Source organism: Taeniopygia guttata, chromosome W, assembly GCF_048771995.1.
Source record: "Taeniopygia guttata chromosome W, bTaeGut7.mat, whole genome shotgun sequence".
NCBI lineage: Eukaryota > Metazoa > Chordata > Aves > Passeriformes > Estrildidae > Taeniopygia > Taeniopygia guttata.
The window spans coordinates 22,955,426-22,969,053 of record NC_133064.1 but is presented as its reverse complement, the minus strand read 5'-3'; the positions used below and the strand labels follow the sequence as shown (position 1 = coordinate 22,969,053).

The window sequence follows — 13,628 nt, the reverse complement described above, 5'->3', positions numbered from 1 at the left end:
GCCAATAAAGACACCGCTGTGGAATTTCATACAGCTTTCTCCTCTCTCCATCTCTATGCGTCTGTGAGGCACTTAGCAAGCTAAGAGCTGAAATCACTAAAGAGCTGAATTAACCAAAGAGCTGATCTCAAGAGCTGAGCTGCTTGCTAAGATTGCCCACGGCTGGGAGGTAGCCTGAGGGACCCAGACAGGTTGTACTTATCAGCCCAGTGCTATCCGGGACACCTATGGCAGCTGGCAGCCCGGTCGACATACCCCAGGCCACAGGCCGTAAAAGGAAACCTCCATCAACACCTGCACAGATAGCTATCTTTGCTGCTGGTCCTGTGTTATAGATGGATAATGAGATGATTGGCTCTCACAATTAAGGGATAACTATTGTATGAATATTAAGAAAAGCTTTAGTGATGTATAGTTATGTTAGTGCAGTTTAGATGTCCTCTGTTCTCCCCATAGTTCTCTTCCCCCCCCCCCCCCCCCCCCGTGTTGTTGCCATCAGACAGCCTGGGTTGTCTAGGACAGGTAAAAAGGCGTGCACATGTGCCCCTTTCATGGGGCTGTTGGGAATGGAAAAGCTTGTTACTAGGGGGACGCAGCATGGCAGCACCTGACCTCCAATCAAGTTACAAGAAAGCAATCTCTAACAATAAATGGCAAAGAAGAGATGACTGTCAGACTTTGCGAGGGGCCTGGGTTGGTTGATGCAACTCCCAGCCGTATAAGACTGAAGATGAATCGGCTGTGTAGTACCCATGAGGGCAGTTCCCAGTTCCTTATGTAGTCCTTTTGTTGTATTTTTGTTAAGGTTTAATAAACCTTTTAAATTTTCAGTGAACAGTTGTATTTCCCATGCTGGAAAAACTGACTGCAGGCAAAAAACAAACATGCAGATGCAAATATCTCATCCTCTGCAGAGATGAATTGTAGCCTATTATCACCTTTCCTGAGAAAAGCTCCAAATGTGCTAAGGAATTGTTTAATGGGGAAACAGGACAAAGTTTGCTGACATGTGATGCATAGTGACTGCTATAGATGCATTATAGATGCATATTATATGATTGGCTTTTCACAAATATTAAAATGAATACTATATGTGTTATGTTGGAATGTTATGCTGTATAAATCTATTTTAAGTCGTGTGGTAAATATAGTTTTTAGCTGTAGCATAACATTAAAATAGAAACTATGTGATGTAAGATAATTTTTGTAACTAGCTCAAGAAATGGACAAGATAACCAAGAAATTCTTTGCATGCTGACACCAAAAATTCCAAGAGAAGAATTATGACCTCCTTATCGGGACTGTTCAGACTTCTTCCAGACTTCTAGGAGCCAAGAAATTGATTTACAAGATAAAAGGGGGGACAGAAATTAAGCAGAGGACATCCTTTCCTTGAAAAGAATGTTTGCATCATGTATGAGATATGTGAATATGCAACAGGCTGTTGCTTTTAAGGGGCAATCCTTTGTTAGCAAGGTATGCTTTTGTGGCTTAGTGTCCAAGAGCATCCAGATGTCCGTAATTCTTTGCTTTTTATTGTCCTTTATTGTCCTAACTGTCCAAATTCTTATTGCTCTAATTTTTATTGCTATTTTTATAACTATTTTATTACTATTAAATTTTTAAAATTTTAAAACAAGTGATTGGCCTTTTTCACAATTTGGTGGCGTGACTCAGATTTAACACCTCACTGCCGGGGCCTCAGAGGATTACGAGTGAGGGAGGCGCCCCATGCCAAGTTTGGCAGTGTTGCTCTGTTTCTTCTGGCCTGATCAGCAGACGCAGGTTCCAACAGGTGGACAAAAAGAGACAATAAAACAAAGAAAAGGGAAAAGGCTCACTAAAACCGCAGTAATTGGCCCCCTAAGACTAAGTGTACATGGACACTCAGAAAGGAAAAAGAATTGTAAGTACTTTTTCAAGGGGGTAGGTATGGGGGGGATGAATGTGTGTGAATGAGAGGTGGGCTGGTTATCGCAGACCTGCCGAGTGAGGAGCCTCCCATGCTGCAGTTTCGTCTTTTCGTGAGAAAAGTGGCCAGTAAAGAGCCGAAGCGACAGATAAAAGGAGTGAGAGAATGCCCTGGGGTGACTGGGACAGGGTCCCAGGGAGGGGTTGTTCCCCTCGGAGGAAGGGAGCAGAGGAGTTTCCTAGCACAATCCACTAGGATATGGGACAAAAGGGAGGGGCCCTAGGGCTTTTAAGTAAAAGGTACCTTATTGTTGTCTTGTTGTATGTGAGAGTGAGTCACATGCACAATCAGCTTCCTGGGCCTGTGGGGAGCTGGGTGAAGGGTTTTGAGTGACAAGCAGACAGCCTCACAGGTGAACTAACACCAAAGGTGACCAAATTCAGGGCCCTTCCTGGAGGCCCGGCGATACTGAAGCCCAGAGAGGCTGATCCCAAAGCAAGAGGGGCTACAGTATCGTAGATTTTTTAGCACCATGGCTGCAAGGAGTAGTTGTGTGGCCCATTCCCTTAAGGTACGGGGGTGGGAAGTCTAGATCGGGCAAGGTGCGGAAATTCGAGCCCCTGACTCTGAGGCTATCTCTAGGGAAGAGGTGTGGAGTTGTGTTTTTTATGTTTTATTACATTTGTATTATGTATAGGTTTGTTCCATGTACCCCCGTTTCTGTAACGGGTTTTCCCCGGGTTTTCCCGCCTCTTCCCGCGTGTCCGTTATCCCCAAAAATGCCAAGTCATCCCCCCTGTTTACCCCAGATGCCTGTCTGTCACTCGGTGTCCCTTCCCCTCCACCTAGAATCTTCCACCCAGGACACCGGGTGATTGGTAAAGGACCTGGGACCCTTCCCCTGTCTGTCCTTCATTGGATGTACCCCCGTATCCCACCACCCTCAAACTCCCTGCGGTTTTACCCCATTGGCTGCTCCATTTTCCCCCGTTCCGTATTTAGTTCATTTGCACGGCTCGTTCCGGGCTTTCTCTGGCTGGCTCCAGCGCGCTCCACCCTGCCCGCGCCTCTCCGGCAAACGCAGGCGCAGCACACCTGGACTCCTTCGAATTATTGTATTCCCCATTGGATTACAATAAACGGAATTCGCCCCCCGGAGAAAGACTCTCTTCATAATTTGCCGTGGGGTCTCTGACTGCTCTCCGAACTCCGATAGAGCTTCCCAAAGCCCTGTGAGGGTCCAGCAGGAAGCGCTAGAAACCTGCCCGCCCCTCTCCCCCCAGAGCTAGCCGGGGCAGGGGAAAGGCATCGGGGAGAGGAGCGTTCGGCAGTTGTGGCGCACAGCCGTGGGGCTTGAGAGTATCAGACAACACGGACAGAGGACCACCGAGCCTTGGGAGACCGGTGGATTTAACCTCGTGGATGTTACGATACCCTCAGCAAGACACGGCTCCGTTTTAGCAAGACGCGTTTCCAGAGGGGCAGGACCGGCAGCTTCAGTTCGCACCGCTGAAGTTTGGTCCTCTCATGGTGAAAACTTCGCGACTGGATTTTTCGTTTCCCCTTCGGACTTCACTGGACCCTCTGTAAGTTACGGGGGGCCCCTGGGGCTTGGCACACCTTGTCTTTTTTGGGGTGGGTTTTTCTTTCTCCCGCGGGGGGAAAAGATCCCACATTTTGCGGTTTGTCTCCCTTTAGGTGGGGAGTCTGTAAGGACAGGTCGGCTTAGCGTCCGAAAGGGGTCTTTTCTTTTCCATTGCTATTTTCCAGTTGTGAGGCTTGGCGGCACACTTAAGATCGACAGTATGGGTGCTAAACTGTCAGTGCCGCAGAAGAGAATATATGTCCAAGTTGTGGGAATCCTGGTTGGGGGAGAAAAAAAGTTTCAAAAGACCGATGTTAAGCATTTCGCCGGGTGGCTTCTCCAGTCCTTCCAGGATCTCTCGATGGCAAATTTATACCAAGTTACGTTTTGGGACCAAGTGGGGAAGGAGATCCTCCGACAAGGGGACCCTTCCCTCTCGACCTTCACTCATTTGGCACTCCAAATTAGAAATATTATCAAAAATAACATCGAAGACATGCCACAGCCACTCGAAGGCAAACCCAGCTCCAGTTTAAAAACCCCTAGCCCTCTTTTCTCTCCCTCTCTCCCTAGCCCGGGGATTCTCAGACAGGCGTCCCGGCAACAGCCGCAGGCAGATTCTGGCCCCTCTGTAAACCCTCGGGTTCCCTCGCAGGGCAGTGCTGGCATCGCTCTGCACTCTCCCCGTACCCCAATTTCCTCTCTTTGTACAGCCCTGCCCCATAGTGGAAAATCTGTAAGATTTAAGACCCCTGATCCCTCTCCACAACCTTCCCCGAACCTTTCCCAAAATGGCTCCCTTTCCCGCCTCAGGGCACAAGATGGAGGGGACCGCATGGCCTTCCCCGACACTCGTGCTTCTTCTCCCCACAATCCCTTTCTCCCGACAGCCAACCCCTTTCACCCCAGAGACTTCTCCACCCACTCCTCCTCTCCACCCCCTTCTCGCACCTCCCCTAATGAATCATTCAACAGTCCTTCCTTCAACCCCACCTCTAGGGGTGATGTAACACCTGCCACACCTCCTGGCCCTGGTTCTGCCTCCTCCCTCAGTTCCTACGACCCGCCTTCTGGTTCCCACGCTTTGGTATCCGGGGTGGGGAGGGGGGGAACTGCGACCTGCCTCAATCCCTGCCTGCCTTTTCTGCTGCGCCGGTCACCTATACACTGCGGCAGAGGGGCAGACCCCTTGCACAGTGGACCCCCATAACTCAGTCGGTAATCAAGGATCTCTGCAAAACCCAAAAGGAGTTTGGCCAGGAGAGTGAGTACTTTAGGGGGCTATTAAGAGCCACGCTCTCCTCAAACGAATATGTCCCTGCTGACATGCGCACTCTCTTTTCATGTTTGATTACTCTTGCTGAGTTTTTGGTGTGGGAGTCCGCATGGAGGCGGGAAGCACGGGATTTATAACCCAGCCTCTGGGCTAATGCAGACACCTCCAGTGATACGGATTGGGGCATGTTATCAATTGATCATCTGTGCGGGGTTGGGGATTGGGACACGGCAACAAAGCAGGCCGAAAACATCCCAAGGGAGGCACTGTCAGCGAGCGCGAAGGCGGCAGAAAAAGCCTTCTTTAGGTTAAGACCCAGTGGTCCTGTTGTTAACTGTTTCTCTCTTAAGCAGGAGCCACAGGATTCTTTCGTTAGTTTCGTGGATAGGTTGTGTAGGGCAGCAGGAGCACAGGTTCCGGAAGAGGGGTTGAGGCAAGGCATGGTGAAACAAATAGTACTCCAGAACGCCAACTAAGCCTGCCAACAGGCGATCCTGAGCCTTCCCCTCGACCCAGAGCCGACACTCCAAGACATGCTGGACGTGTGCGCTCGGAAGGTCACCTTACCATTGAAGGACCTCCAGAGGACTCCCCAAATGCCATCAAGGAGGGTCTCCTTCGCCGAAGCCCTCACGCCATCCACGACCCCGGCTCCTGCTCGCCGCTTCTCAGGGCCACCCCCCAGAGGTTACCACCCAGAAAAACCCTGTAACCTCTGCAATAAGAGAGGACACTGGGCATCCCATTGCCCCCCGAAAGAAGACTTTTTACGTTTTAAAAACCAAAACCAACAGCAAGGGCGAGGTGCCCCCAACCCAGGGGGACAATCAAAAAACTAGTCTCTCAGCGCAGTCCCTCCCTGCGTGAGGACACAAATTTGGTGGGAAGCATAACATCAGAGGAGAGGAGGGACAACACATCAGCATACCCACCTGAGGACAAGGACTCTATTACCAGACAAGACATTACCGGATTGGACACTAGGGGAACTAGGGCTGGCGAACCAGCCTGTGTGGGGGGAGTTGGGAATTTCATTTCACAGGCATGGTTTGGTTGGGACCCCGACCATCCCAGGCCCATCCTTAACACCCAATCCAATTTCTCTCCATACAGGTTGGCCCTGACCGAACCTCTGCTACTCAAGGATAGCAATTGGCATTTTATCACGGTTGACACAGAGGACCCAGGGACCTGGAGGAGACTGCACAGTAAGTACATCGTCCTTGGGGACACAAAATACATGCCACTCGAGATTACTATTGCACCCAGCTTAACATCTGCTAACCCCAAACACCTGGTGTTGTGGCTGCACTGTGGTCACCCGCCAGTCTTCCTTCCCAAAGGGCAAATCATCGCTGTCCTAGTTTAGGGCAAATTTGGGGAAAACCCAGGAAATAAACCCCCACGGCCCCTCTCCACCCACCTGGTTCAGGGAGAAATTCCCTCTGAGAGAGAAGTGGAAAAGAACCTGTTTATTCAACAAGCAAAGCACTCCCCAGCACCAAAACAATTAACAACACTAGATGACAACAAAACTCTTTCACCCCTCTGAAGAGATGAACAAATTCAGAAGGTCTTTCCTGGGAGTGGTCACCCGGGGCTGGACGCTGGGGATGGCTGCTGCAGATCTCCAAATGCAGACTCCTGGTGTTCTTTGGTGTTTCCCAGATCCCAGTCCAGAGCAGGCTGGATGATATTCAGAAAGAGGAAGGGAAAAAAGCAACAGTCCAGGGAAAGAATTGGACTGCTTAACCTAACTAGGAAGCAAAGCAAGAAAGCAGGCAAAGCAAGCAAGCCAAGCAAGCAAGCAAGCAAAGCAAGCAAGCCAAGCAAGCAAGCAAAGCAAAGCCAGCCAGCCAGCCCTAGCCTTTTCTAGCTTTCCAGCAGACATGGGGGGAGGTGAACCAGATGATAACACAGCAAAACAAACCTTCACTTTCAGAGTCAGTTCTGAAAGCACAGAACATAATATCAAACGTAAACAGAACACACGATTGGAGATACAAACACCATAACAGTCACCCTAGGACAATCGCCCAAGCCATACCTGTATCTGGGCCCCCCGTCTACCCAGAAGATCTATGGAGGAAGACCGCTGAGAAAATCTACGAGGTGTGTCAGGCCCAGGTACTTGGGAAGGAAAGACCCAAAATCCCTTGTTACAAGTGGAAAGGCGGTGAGCACAAGTGGCTTAACGGCCTCTTGGACACCGGGGCGGACGTCACGGTCATTCCCTCACGGGATTGGCCATTGCGTTGGGAGTTGCAAGATGTGGCTGGACAAATTCAAGGTGTAGGAGGGGCACAATTGGCAAAGCAATCAAAAAACATCGTAAAATTTGAGGGACCAAAGGACAATCAGCTTACTTACATCCGTTTGTTTTAGATTTCACAGAGCCCCTGTGGGGAAGGGACCTGATGGCCCAGTGGGGGGTCACATTGAACATTCCGATCCCTCAGGTTTTTCGGGCAGCGGTCACTGAGGGGCGTCCTACCCAGAAGTTGAATTGGCTTTCTGACGTTCCGATCTGGGTAGAGCAGTGGCCGCTCAACAAACAAAATTTAAAAGCGCTCCAGAAGCTCGTGGCGGAGCAACTTGCCAAGGGGCATATCCAAGAAACAACATGTCCTTGGAATTCCCCCGTCTTTGTCTTTAAAAACCGGGCAAAGATGAATGGCAGCTCCTTCACGATCTCCGTGCTATCAACAATGTCATTGAGAATATGGGTCCCCTTCAGCCAGGGATGCTGTCCCCCACGATGTTGCCAAAAGATTGGGAATTGGCTGTCATTGACATAAAAAATTGCTTCTTCCACATTCCCTTGCACCCTGAAGACGCACCGCGTTTTGCCTTCTCGGTTCCCTCCACCAACCAAGAAGCCCCAATGGAGCACTACCATTGGCGGGTGTTGCCTCAGGGCCTCAAATGCTCGCCCACCATCTGCCAGTGGTACGTAGCTTCATTGCTGACCCCCGTCCGTGCAGCCACCGAGGGCGTGATCATCCAGCACTATATGGATGATATCTTAATTTGTGCTCCCAGCGGCGATCTCCTTACACACGTGCTTAACCTGACAACCGATGCATTGATTGCTGCAGGGTTTGAGCTGCGAGAAGACAAAATTCAAAAGATGCCACCCTGGAAGTACCTGGGTTTGGAAATTAACAAGCGGACCATTATTACGCAAAAATTGGCCATCAAAAATAAAATTCGGACCCTAGCTGACGTCCAGCAGCTGTGTGGCTCTTTGAACTGGGTGAGGCCATGGTTGGGTATTACAAACTAAGACCTAGCCCCTCTTTTCAATTTATTGAAAGGGGGGGAAGAGCCGAGTTCTCCCAGGGAACTCACTCCAGAGGCCCAGGCTGCTTTGAATAAGGTCCAGGAGACAATGTCTGCCAGGCAGGCCCACCGGTACGATCCGGACCTGCCCTTTAAATTCATCATATTGGGCAGACTGCCACACCTCCATGGTGTTATATTTCAATGGACGGACACCCTAGGGAAGAGCAAGGACCAGGGCCGAAGGGACCCACTCTCTATCATAGAGTGGGTCTCCCTAAGTCACCATCGGTCCAAGAGAATGACAAGGCCACAAGAGTTGGTGGCGGAACTGATCCGCAAAGCAAGAGCGCGGATCCAGGAGTTAGCTGGATGTGACTTCGAATGCATTCACATTCCAATCAAATTGGAATTGGGCCAATTCACCAAGGCAATGCTGGAACACCTTTTACAAGAAAATGAATCTCTTCAGTTCTCTCTAGACAGCTACACGGGCAAAATTTCAGTTTTGAGACCGGCCCACAAAATTTTCGAATCAGAAATTCAATTTGCATTATCCATCAAATGAATTCAGAGCAAGAAGCCACTCAAGGCTTTAACAGTTTTTACAGGCGCGTCCGGAGAATCCCACAAGTCCGTAGTGACTTGGAAAGATCCTCAGACTCAGCAGTGGGAGGCAGATATTATTGAGGTGGAAGGCTCCCCTCAAATAGCTGAGTTGGCCGCTGTCGTTAAAGCTTTTGAGCGGTTCTCTGAACCTTTCAATTTGGTAACCGATTCGGCGTACGTAGCTGGTGTAGTGTCTAGAGCACAGGATGCTGTCCTGCAGGGTGTGTCCAACGAGGCCTTGCACAAGTTGCTCTCAAAACTGATTAAGTTAGTCTCCCACCGAGAGCAACCCTTTTATGTGATGCATATCAGGTCACATACCAACTTGCCAGGGTTCTTGGTCAAGGGCAATCGGTGTGCCGACTCTCTCACTGCCGCCCCAGCGCAGATAGCGCCGCTCCCAGACAAGTTCCAGCAAGCTAAGATCAGCCACCAACTCTACCACCATAATGCGCCTGGTCTGGTCCGGCTATTCCACCTCATCCGTGACTAGGCCAGAGCCATTGTGGCCACCTGCCCGTCCTGTAAGTCGCTCCCCTTACCATCGGTGAGTGCAGGGGCTAACCCTAGGGGTCTAAAGTCCTGCGAAGTGTGGCAGATGGATGTTACTCACATCCATTCCTTTGGGAAGATGAAGTACGTCCATGTCTCCGTGGACACTTTCTCTGGGGCAGTCTTTGCTTCTGCCCACACAGGGGAGAAAGCCAAAGACATCGAAAAACATTTAATACAGGCTTTCTCTATGCTGGGCGTCCCAAAATTAATAAAAACTGACAATGCCCCTGGGTACACGTCCAAAGAGTTCGCCAGCTTCTTGCAGCAATGGGGAATAGAGCATAAGACCGGCATCCCGTATTCCCCAACAGGCCAAGCCGTAGTGGAGCGGACTCACCAGAGTCTTAAGCGTATGCTAAAACAACAAACACTGACTATGAAGGTTGAGTCCCCCCAAGTTTGACTCGCGCGGGCCCTCTTCACATTAAATTTCTTGAATTGTTCTTTCGAAATCCTCAACCCGCCAATTGCTAGACACTTTGGCAACTATGAGCAGATCAAGGGCAGGGAGAAACCACCAGTGCTCATTAAAGATCCTGAGCCCTGGCGGCTGGAGGGACCCTATGATTTAGTCACCTGGGGACAGGGATACGCTTGCGTGTCCACGCCCTCAGGCCTGAGATGGGTCCCTTCCAAATTTGTCCGGCCATATGTCCCTAAACACCAGACCAACAAAAAGGAAGATCCTCAGGTGAGGCATGCAGCCCTCCGCAGACGGAGAAAGACTCCCCCTTTCCTTTCCAGTTCAACGCTTTCCCTCTCAGAGCCTTCCCTTTCCCCATCCAGTTCCCTAGACTCGCTCTTCCCTTTTGATTTAGATATCCCCTCCCTTGAGTGCTAATTTATTTTTCAGTTGTTTTTTAGACATTCACTTTGCCCAGGACCCAACCCACAATGTCAGCGTCAATGAGCTTCATCCTTCTCGCAAGTGACTGGCTGGGGTCGCTTTTAAAGGATGGGGACTCACGGGTTGGATCCAATCCATTTTGGAAACTGGACTTGTGTTGATGTTAGCACTTATTGTTTTTATTATTGGTTTTAGTGTTGTTAAAAATTTAATTTAAAAAGCCATCAACTCCACCATTCATATCCTCGCCTCCCCATCAGAGCTGACACCGCTCAACGCCAAACATCCAGAAAAGGACCAAGAACACCCAGAGGACATCTGGTTCGACGATGGGGAACAGGACTGCGAATCCCCCGTTGAAGTTATTTTCCGTTCTTTTCTTTTTAAACAAAAAAGAGGGAGATGTGGAGTTGTGTTTTTTATGTTCTATTACATTTGTATTATGTATAGGTTTGTTCCATGTACCCCCGGTTCTGTAACGGGTTTTCCCCGGGTTTTCCCGCCTCTCCCCGCGTGTCTGTTATCCCCAAAAATGCCAAGTCATCCCCCTGTTTACCCCAGATGCCTGTCTGTCACTCGGTGTCCCTTCCCCTCCACCTAGAATCTTCCACCCGGGACACCGGGTGATTGGTAAAGGACCTGGGACCCTTCCCCTGTCTGTCCTTCATTGGATGTACCCCCGTATCCCGCCACCCTCGAACCCCCCGCGGTTTTACCCCATTGGCTGCTCCGTTTTCCCCCGTTCCGTATTTAGTTTGTTCACGCGGCTCGTTCCAGGCTTTCTCTGGCTGGCTCCAGCGCACCCCGCCCTGCCCGCACCGCTCCGGCAAACGCAGGCGCAGCACGCCTGGACTCCTTCGAATTATTGTATTCCCCGTTGGATTACAATAAACGGAATTCACCCCCCAGAGAAAGACTCTCTTCATAATTTGCCGTGGGGTCTCTGACTGCTCTCCGAACTCCGATAGCGCTTCCCAAAGCCCTGTGAGGGTCCAGCGGGAAGCGCTAGAAACCTGCCCGCCCCTCTCCCCCCAGAGCTAGCCGGGGCAGGGGAAAGGCATCGGGGAGAGGAGCGTTCGGCAAAGAGGGATAGCCAAACCTCAGGGAGGTGGAAGGGGTGAGGGTGGGGGCCTACACAGACCAGTGATCCTCTGGCAACAGAAGTCCACTTTGTGTAAGTGTAAGAGGTTTACTAATGTTTTCTTCCTCTGTCCAATAAAAGAAAAGGGAAATGTGTGTTCTGAACCTAAGTCAGTGGAGAAACTTAGGGGTGTCAGTACTTAAGGTTCTGGGGTGTTGAAAAAAAGTACCTTACATAGTCCAGGTGGGCGAGGCACCAAGAACCAAAAACTTGGCTAAGCAGGAGTCGAGAAGTATGAATGAACAGGCCTGAGGGTGTGAATGAATGTGTGTGAGAACGATTGAGAAATAAAAGTGAATAAAAGTAGATGAATGAAAGTATATGTAATGTAGATTGCTTATTTTAAGCTTCACCTTATCTCCTTGGAGGGGCGTGTATTTTATTGAATGGTATTGTGAGAGAAAGGGGGTTCTTTGTAGTGGGAAGAAGGTGGTATTTAGGTTGTTAGAGAAAGTGGGAAACTGAGGCAGGGGATGAATAGATAAGATCTTGAAAAATGGGACAGAAAACCAGTAGGGTGAATACAGGAAAAAAAAGGGGATAAAAGGGTGCCAGCAGAGATACCTCAAGATAGCCCTCTGGGAGTTGTTAGCTAATTGGGATTAAAAAATCCTTGTACAAGGAGAAAGGACAAAGTAAAGATGATTCAATTTTGTATGCTAGAATGGACAAAGAAGGAAACAAGACCTGACCAGGTTTATTGTCCTAGATACGACTCTTTTGAAAGTTAAATTTGTCAGGCTCTGAATTTATTTGTAAATTCAAAGGAACTGTTCAATCCAGAAGAAAGAGAATAGGCGACATGCTGGACGGGTGATTTTAGAAGAAAAAACATCTTTAAAATATCAGAAAAGTATGATACTTTAAAGTATCATTGTTCCCGAGACAATGCAAGAAAATAAAAAGGTGAAAGAAAAGGGCTGGGAACAGGAGGAAAGGAGGAAAGAAAAAGATTGGGATCCTTTGCAATTGTTGAATGCTCCATTCCCACTTGCTCCCTTGCCGCTTGCGACTGCCCTGCCAGTCCCTGCCCGGTGAGTTTGTCTGCCCCGGTCCTGGCTGCCTGGCCCGTGGCCACTCCGCCGGCCGTGCCGGGGGTCCCTCCTACCGCATGGCCTGAGGTCACCATGCCGACCGCGCTGGGATCCCATCAGTCCCAACTGTCCCATCCTCGACTGCTTTTCCCACGGCTGTCCCCACTGCCCCATCCCCAGCTGCTCTGCCCGTACCAGATGCGCAGGGTGCTGCCGCTGATGTCGGGGCCGCCCCACCTGCCTTGTCTGGGCCGGGAGCTGCCGACCCTGCGTCCATGAACCATGTGCGGGTCATCCACGCTCTGGTTTGGTTTCCACTGGAAGTTCCCCCTCCTTTGGCGGTTCCGGCAGCAGACCCCGCCTACTCCTTGCCCTTGGAGGACCCCCTCCCCGTACCCTCCTTCTTCTAGTCCCTGCCCTAAGTCCCGTTCCTTTGGTAACTACAGCTCCTGCTGTTCAAGAAAACTTTCTTCCCGAAGAAGTACAAGAAGCTCAGTTAAAAGACAGCCCTCTCCTGAACTTTCCTCAAAATACAGCAGAAAGGCTATAGAGGATAAAGAACAAAAAGAGTGGGATGAAGTGATTGGTTTATTTCTGCTAAGAGAGGTTCCAATGGGAGGGGGTGAAACGGGGTTTGTAAACACTTTTTTGATTTATTCCGAGGTCAGAAATTTTAAGAGATAAATAAAAGGAATTTTGGAAGATCCCATAGGCACAGCTGAGCAATTAGACCAATTCTTAGGTCTGAACATTTTTACTTGGGAAGAGATACAATCTATAATGAAAATAGATTTTTTCTCAGGAAGAAAGGCAAATGATCAGAGCTACTGGGATAAAAATTTGGGAAAGAGAAAACCAGCAGGGCCCCCCAGGAGATCAGAAAATGCCAATAGCACTTCCTAATTGGAGTCAAAATGATGAGGAAGGGAGGAAACACATTAATGATTATCGTAATTTGATAATCAAGGGAAGAAGCAACACCCCGAAGGCAAAATGCTAAAAAGGCTTTTAAGGGACAGCAGGGGAAAGAAGAAACTCCAACTGAATGGTTAGACAGACTTAAGAGAAATATGAAACAATATTCCAGAACAGACCCTGAGACTATGGTGGGACAAGCTCTGTTAAGAGATGTTGCGGTGTGCTTTCATAGTTTACCCTAGAACCCTGGTTCCTCCCCTGAAGATGTCCTCCCAGGTGTGTCAATCACTCCTCCTTTCCCCACCCTGACCCCTGCTGAGCACTTCCTCTCACTCCTGGCATTCCAGAAGTACTCGAATGATTGGGCAGATTCAAAAGATGCCCTCCACCCCCGGGGGGGGCATTGGGCCATCTAGGTGTCCTTTGTCCCCTGAAACCTCCTCTCCTGTACCTGGTTGGTGGGCTCCCT

The 13,628-nt window shown here is 49.7% G+C and overlaps 1 long non-coding RNA gene across 1 annotated transcript; it reads left to right on the top strand.

The window, feature by feature from the left end:
* Nucleotides 1–2,936: 2,936 nt before the first annotated feature.
* LOC140682166 (uncharacterized) lies at nucleotides 2,937–10,980 on the top strand. The gene is made up of 3 exons (XR_012053431.1): nucleotides 2,937–3,498; nucleotides 5,887–5,981; nucleotides 10,327–10,980. It is a non-coding gene; the product is annotated as an uncharacterized lncRNA (long non-coding RNA).
* Nucleotides 10,981–13,628: the final 2,648 nt, after the last annotated feature.